Raw genomic sequence first — 7,500 nt, 5'->3', positions numbered from 1 at the left:
GCCCTCCATAGACCCTTGCTAATGTCAATAAAATGGTCTAATGGTACACAAAACTCCATTAAAATAGTGAAGACTGTGGCCATTAATCTTGTGCCCTCCATAGACCCTTGCTAATGTCAATAAAATGGTCTAATGGTGCACAAAACTCCATTAAAATAGTGAGGACTGTGGCCATTAATCTTGTGCCCTCCATAGACCCTTGCTAATGTCAATAAAATGGTCTAATGGTACACAAAACTCCATTAAAATAGTGAAGACTGTGGCCATTAATCTTGTGCCCTCCATAGACCCTTGCTAATGTCAATAAAATGGTCTAATGGTGCACAAAACTCCATTAAAATAGTGAGGACTGTGGCCATTAATCTTGTGCCCTCCATAGACCCTTGCTAATGTCAATAAAATGGTCTAATGGTACACAAAACTCCATTAAAATAGTGAAGACTGTGGCCATTAATCTTGTGCCCTCCATAGACCCTTGCTAATGTCAATAAAATGGTCTAATGGTGCACAAAACTCCATTAAAATAGTGAAGACTGTGGCAAAATGGTCTAATGGTACACAAAACTCCATTAAAATAGTGAAGACTGTGGCCATTAATCTTGTGCCCTCCATAGACCCTTGCTAATGTCAATAAAATGGTCTAATGGTGCACAAAACTCCATTAAAATAGTGAGGACTGTGGCCATTAATCTTGTGCCCTCCATAGACCCTTGCTAATGTCAATAAAATGGTCTAATGGTACACAAAACTCCATTAAAATAGTGAAGACTGTGGCCATTAATCTTGTGCCCTCCATAGACCCTTGCTAATTAGTGAGGACTGTGGCCATTAATCTTGTGCCCTCCATAGACCCTTGCTAATGTCAATAAAATGGTCTAATGGTGCACAAATCTCAGTTAAAATAGTGAAGACTGTGGCCATTAATCTTCTGCCCTCCATAGACCCTTGCTAATGTCAATAAAATGGTCTAATGGTGCACAAAACTCCATTAAAATAGTGAGGAATTAATCTTGTGCCCTCCATAGACCCTTGCTAATGTCAATAAAATGGTCTAATGGTGCACAAATCTCAGTTAAAATAGTGAAGACTGTGGCCATTAATCTTCTGCCCTCCATAGACCCTTGCTAATGTCAATAAAGTCAGTGGCACCAGGTTAGCTAAAATAAATCCACATTCCTTCACTTTTTTGCTAATTTCTCCGCATCCGCATGTCATCCATTGCTCCACATAGGCTTGAAGTGGAGCTAAGTGGTGTGGCTTTCCCCATGTGGAGTTTGGTGGTGGTGCTTGTGGTGGTGACGGAGATATGTGGCAATTAAAAATGATGATTGTGGTGATGAAAAATTAATGTGGATTGGAGTCAAACACAGTATCAGGGCCATCTTCAGCCACTATTTTGACCATGATAGGAGGGTAGTGGGATGGTCAAATTTGGTGGAGAGGTGGAGGAAACATGGAGGAAGGTCTGTGTGGGTGGAGGTAAGCCGGAGGTGTAATGTGGAGGGAGATATGGAGGAAAGATTGCAGACTTTCGGAGGTAAAAATATAAAAAAATGACTAATCTTGATGTCAGAATCTCTTACAAAACCACTATTTTAACTATCAAGGAAGGGAGGTAGGATAGTCAAAATTGGAGGGAAGGTGGAGGAAACATGGAGGAAACAGTCTACTGGTGGAGGAAAGTGGAGGAAACCCGTGGAGGGAGATATGGAGGAAAAACTAACATCTTTTTTTTTCCAGAATGGCGACAAATTTGAGTGACAGAAACAACCTGGGATTTGAAAGATCTCTCAGTCGAAGGAAGTTGTCATCGCGATCAATGGATGGTGAGTAGTAGTAGTAGTAGTAGTAGTAGTAGTAGTAGTAGTAGTAGTAGTAGTAGTAGTAGTAGTTTTATTAGAGTGAGTGTGAAGAAAACAGCTTTATAAACACTGGACTCTCATATCTATTTGGGTTAAGTCCAGCTGGGAACAGATTGAGAAAAAAAAATTTGTGAAAGACTATTTTGACTATCAAGGAAGGGAGGTAGGATAGTCAAAATTGGAGGGAAGGTGGAGGAAACATGGAGGAAGGTCTGTGTAGGTGGAGGAAAGTGGAGGTATAACGTGGAGGGAGATATGGAGGAAAGATTGCAAACTTTTGGAGGTAAAAATAAGAAAAATTGTCAGGTTTTGATGTACGACTATTTTACAAAATGACTATTTTGACTATGAAGGAAGGGAGGTAGGATAGTCAAAATTGGAGGGAAGGTGGAGGAAACACGGAGGAAGGTGTGTGCAGGTGGAGGAATGTGGAGGTAACTTGTGGAGTGAGATATGGAGGAAAGATTGCAGACTTTCGTAGGTAAAAATGAGAAAAATCGTCAGGTTTTGATATACGACTATTTTACAAAATGACTATTTTGACTATGAAGGAAGGGAGGTAGGATAGTCAAAATTGGAGGGAAGGTGGAGGAAACATGGAGGAAGGTCTGTGTAGGTGGAGGTATAACGTGGAGGGAGATATGGAGGAAAGATTGCAAACTTTTGGAGGTAAAAATAAGAAAAATTGTCAGGTTTTGATGTATGACTATTTTACAAAATGACTATTTTGACTATGAAGGAAGGGAGGTAGGATAGTCAAAATTAGAGGGAAGGTGGAGGAAACATGGAGGAAGGTGTGTGCAGGTGGAGGAATGTGGAGGTAACTTGTGGAGGGAGATATGGAGGAAAGATTGCGAACTTTTGGAGGTAAAAATAAGAAAAATTGTCAGGTTGTGATGTACGACTATTTTACAAAATGACTATTTTGACTATGAAGGAAGGGAGGTAGGATAGTCAAAATTGGAGGGAAGGTGGAGGAAACATGGAGGAAAGAGTCAACCGGAGGAGAAAAGTGGAGGTAACTTATGAAGGGAGATATGAAGGAAAGATTGCGAACTTTTTGAGGTAAAAGTGAAAAAAAATTGTGGTTTTGATCCTAAACTGTATAGAAGTGTCACTTGTTTGTTGAGTGTTGAGAGAGAGTGAGATGGAGAGAAAAGAGAGAGAGAGAGAGGGGAGTGGGTAGGTGACAGATTGGAGAGAAAAAAAGACTAGGATGGAGAGAAAGAGATGGAGAGAAGTGAGAGAATAGTGAGAGGTGGCAGAAGTGAGAGGGAGAGATGGAGAGAAAAGAGAGAGAGAGAGGGGAGTGGGTAGATGACAGATTGGAGAGAAAAAAAGACTAGGATGGAGAGAATCATGTTAGAGAGAGAGAGAGAGAGAGAGAGAGAGTTAGAGAGAATAATAGAATAATAATAATAATAATAATAATAATAATAATAATAGTTTAAGAAATAATAATCTTTCTCTCTCTCTCTCTCTCTCTCTCTCTCTCTCTCTCTCTCTCTCTCTCTCTCTCTCCTCCAATTCTCCTCCTCCTCCTCCTCCTCCTCCTCCTCCTCCTCCTCCTCCTCCTCCTCCTCCTCCTCCTCCTCCTCCTCCTCCTCACACAGTTTGTTCATCATTCTAATATAATTTTTTCTCTTCCAGATTGCACTTGTCAACCACTGCAGAGGTGTCAGCCAGTCAGTCAGTCAGTCAGTCAGCCAGTCAGCCAGCCAGCCAGTCACTCAGTCAGCTTCTCCTATTAGTGATGTTCCAAGCACACTCAACTGTCCACCTCTCTAATGCAAGAGTTCACCAGTCCTCTCAATCCTTCACCACTACTCTGTCCACCTCTCTAATGCAAGAGTTCACCAGTCATTTTAAGACAGTTTGGGGTGTTTTGAGGGCATTTTAAGACAGTTTGGCGTGTTTTGAGGGTATTTTAAGACAGTTTGGCATGTTTTGAGGGAATTTTAAGACAGTTTGGGGTGTTTTGAGGGCATTTTAAGACAGTTTGTTTTGAGGGCATTTTAAGACAGTTTGGGGTGAGGGCATTTTAAGACAGTTTGGGGTGTTTTGAGGGCATTTTAAGACAGTTTGGTTTTGAGGGCATTTTTGAGGGCATTTCAAGACAGTTTGGGGTGCTTTGAGATTTCAAGACAGTTCATGTTTTGAGGGCATTTTAAGACAGTTTGGCATGTTTGGCATGTTTTGAGGGCATTTCAAGACATTTTGGAGACAGTTTTCAAGACAGTTTGGCATGTTTTCAGGGCATCTTAAGATAGTTTAGCATGTTTTGAGGGGATTTCAAGACAGTATGGCATGTTTTGAGGGCATTTTAACAGACAGTTTGAGGGCATTTTAAGACAGTTTGTTTTGAGGGCATTTTAAGACAGTTTGGCATGTTTTGAGGGCATTTTAAGACAGTTTGGGGTTTTGAAGACAGTTTGAGGGCATTTTAAGACAGTTTGGGGCAAGACAGTGTTTGAGGGCATTTTAGTTTGGGGTGTTTTGAGGGACAGTTTGGGTGTTTTGAGGGCATTTTGAAGACAGTTTGGCATGTTTTGAGGACATTTTGTTTTGACAGTTTGGCATGTTTTGAGGGCATTTTAAGACAGTTTGGGCATTTTGAGGGCATTTTAAGACAGTTTGGGGTGTTTGAGGGCATTTTAAGACAGTTTGGGGTGTTTTGAGGGCATTTCAAGACAGTTTGGTTTTGAGGGCATTTTAAGACAGTTTTGAGGGCATTTTAAGACAGTTTGGGGTGTTTTGAGGGCATTTTAAGACAGTTTGGCATGTTTTGAGGGCATTTGGCATGTTTGAAGACAGTTTGGGGTGTTTTGAGGGCATTTCAAGACAGTTTGGCATGTTTTGAGGGCATTTTAAGACAGTTTGGCATGTTTTGAGGGCATTTCAAGACAGTTTGGGGTGTTTTGAGGGCATTTTTGAGGGCATTTTAAGACAGTTTGGGGTGTTTGAGGTTTTTAAGACAGTTTGGCATGTTTGAGGGCAGTTTGGGGTGTTTTGAGGGCATTTTAAGACAGTTTTGGGGTGTTTTGAGGGCATTTTGAGGGCATGTTCAAGACAGTTTGGACAGTTTGAGGGTGTTTGAGGGCATTTTAAGACAGTTTGGCATGTTTGAGGGCATTTCAAGACAGTTTGGCAGGTGTTTTGAGGGCATTTTAAGACAGTTTGGGGTGTTTTGAGGGCATTTTAAGACAGTTTGGGGCATGTTTTGAGGGCATTTTAAGACAGTTTGTTTTGAGGGCATTTTGGCATGTTTTGAGGGCATTTAAGACAGTTTGGGGTGTTTTGAGGCATTTTAAGACAGTTTGGCATGTTTGAGGGCATTTCAAGACAGTTTGGCATGTTTGAGGGCATTTTGTGTTTGAGGGCATTTTAAGACAGTTTGTTTGAGGGGACAGTTTGGCATGTTTTGAGGGCATTTCAAGACAGTTTGAGGCATTTCAAGTTTTGAGGGCATTTTAAGACAGTTTGGGGTGTTTTGAGGGCATTTCAAGACAGTTTGCATGTTTTGAGGGCATTTTAAGACAGTTTGAGGGCATTTTGAGGGCATTTTAAGACAGTTTGGCATGTTTTGAGGGCATTTAAGACAGTTTGGCATGTTTTGAGGGCATTTTAAGACAGTTTGGCATGTTTTGAGGGAGGGCATTTTAAGACAGTTTGGCATGTTTTGAGGGACATTTTAAGACAGTTTGACAGTTTGGCATGTTTTGAGGGCATTTTAAGACAGTTTGGCATTTAAGTTTTTTAAAGACAGTTTGGCGTGTTTTGAGGGCATTTCAAGACAGTTTGGCATGTTTTTGAGGGCATTTTAAGACAGTTTGGACAGTGTTTTGAGGGGCATTTTAAGACAGTTTGGCATGTTTTGAGGGCATTTTAAGACAGTTTTGGTGTTTTGAGGGTATTTTAAGACAGTTTGAGGTTTTGATTTCAAGACAGTTTGGCATGTTTTGAGGGTATTTTAAGACAGTTTGGCATGTTTTGAGGGCATTTCAAGACAGTTTGGGGTGTTTTGAGGGCATTTCAAGACAGTTTGGGATGTTTTGAGGGCATTTAAGACAGTTTGAGGATGTTTTGAGGGCATATTAAGACAGTTTGGGATGTTTGAGGGCATTTTAAGACAGTTTGGCATGTTTTATTGAGATGAAAGTTGACATAGGTTAATAGTCTTGAATCAGAGCAAAGAAGAAGAAGAAGAAGAAGAGGCAAGGCTGGAAAGTATGTGTTTAGGCAATTATTGAGAGTGTTTTGTTAATGTGAAGTGTGTGTTTTGTTGACGGTTTGAGTGTTTGTTGACAGAAGGAACCAAACATTGCAGTGAACTGATGCTTGCTGGGAAAAGCTTAATACTGCTTGTCTACCAGTCTCTGCACCACCAGGCATTCCACCTCCACCACCACCACCACCACCACCACCACACACACGCAGGCCGGGTGGATACACACAAGGCAGGCATCACCATTGAAGAAGCCTGGAGTTTTGTGTGTGTGTGTGTGTGTGTGTGTGTGTGTGTGTGTGTGTGTGTGTGTGTGTATTTTTAGATGTGATATGAATCTCTCTCTCTCTCTCTCTCTCTCTCTCTCTCTCTCTCTCTCTCTCTCTCTCTCTCTCTCTCTCTCTCTCTCTCTCTCTCTCTCTCTCTCTCTCTCTCTCTCTCTCTCTCTCTCTCTCTCTCTCTCTCTCTCTCTCTCTCTCTCTCTCTCTCTCTCTCTCTCTCTCTCTCTCTCTCTCTCTCTCTCTCTCTCTCTCTCTCTCTCTCTCTCTCTCTCTCTCTCTCTCTCTCTCTCTCCTCTCTCTCTCTCTCTCTCTCTGTTCTCTCTCTCTCTCTCTTCCTCTCTCTCCTCTCCTCCTCCTCCTCCTCCTCCTCCCCAAACAGCCTGGAAAGGAACAAGAGGTCTGTTGCTGTTTGGCTTTCCTTTGCATTCCTCCTCCTCCTCCTCCTCCTCCTCCTCCTCCTCCTCCTCCTCCTCCTCCAGTGTGTGAAGGTGTCACATGATAGCGTGTAGTGTCAGTGTGTCAGTGTGCGGAGGAATGCACAGCTCCTGACACAGCCTCACCACACAGCGGTAAATAAAAACCCCATAATTTAGTCCTGCTGTTTCATTCTCTCCTTTGCTGTGTGGGCGTGCAGGGTGCATCCATGGGTGCTGTGTGGGCGTGGAGGGTGCATCCATGGGTGCTGTGTGGGCGTGGAGGGTGCATCCATGGGTGCTGTGTGGGCGTGGAGGGTGCATCCATGGGTGCTGTGTGGGCGTGGAGGGTGCATCCATGGGTGCTGTGTGGGCGTGGAGGGTGCATCCATGGGTGCTGTGTGGGCGTGGAGGGTGCATCCATGGGTGCTGTGTGGGCGTGGAGGGTGCATCCATGGGTGCTGTGTGGGCGTGGAGGGTGCATCCATGGGTGCTGTGTGGGCGTATCCAGTGTCATTGGCTCAGGGGGGCGGGAGGAAGGGTGGTGGTTGAGTCCATTATGAGAGCGTGGGGGAGGAAGGGCGGTGGGTGGGTCCATTATGAGAGCGTGGGGGAGGAAGGGCGGTGGGTGGGTCCATTATGAGGGCGTGGGGGAGGAAGGGCGGCGGGCGAGTCCATTATGAAACCTTTCCCTGGGTAACGATGAAACAAACTGATTT

The 7,500-nt window shown here is 43.3% G+C and overlaps 1 protein-coding gene across 6 annotated transcripts in view; it reads right to left on the bottom strand.

The window, feature by feature from the left end:
* Nucleotides 1-7,500, bottom strand: part of LOC123502255 — a 31,792-nt gene that overhangs the window by 13,393 nt on the left and 10,899 nt on the right. The gene's annotated exons all lie outside the window — the stretch shown is intronic.

This window comes from Portunus trituberculatus, chromosome 11 (genome assembly GCF_017591435.1).
Source record: "Portunus trituberculatus isolate SZX2019 chromosome 11, ASM1759143v1, whole genome shotgun sequence".
Lineage (NCBI taxonomy): Eukaryota > Metazoa > Arthropoda > Malacostraca > Decapoda > Portunidae > Portunus > Portunus trituberculatus.
The sequence above is the reverse complement of the archived record's forward strand: the minus strand, read 5'-3'. Positions and strand labels throughout refer to the sequence as shown.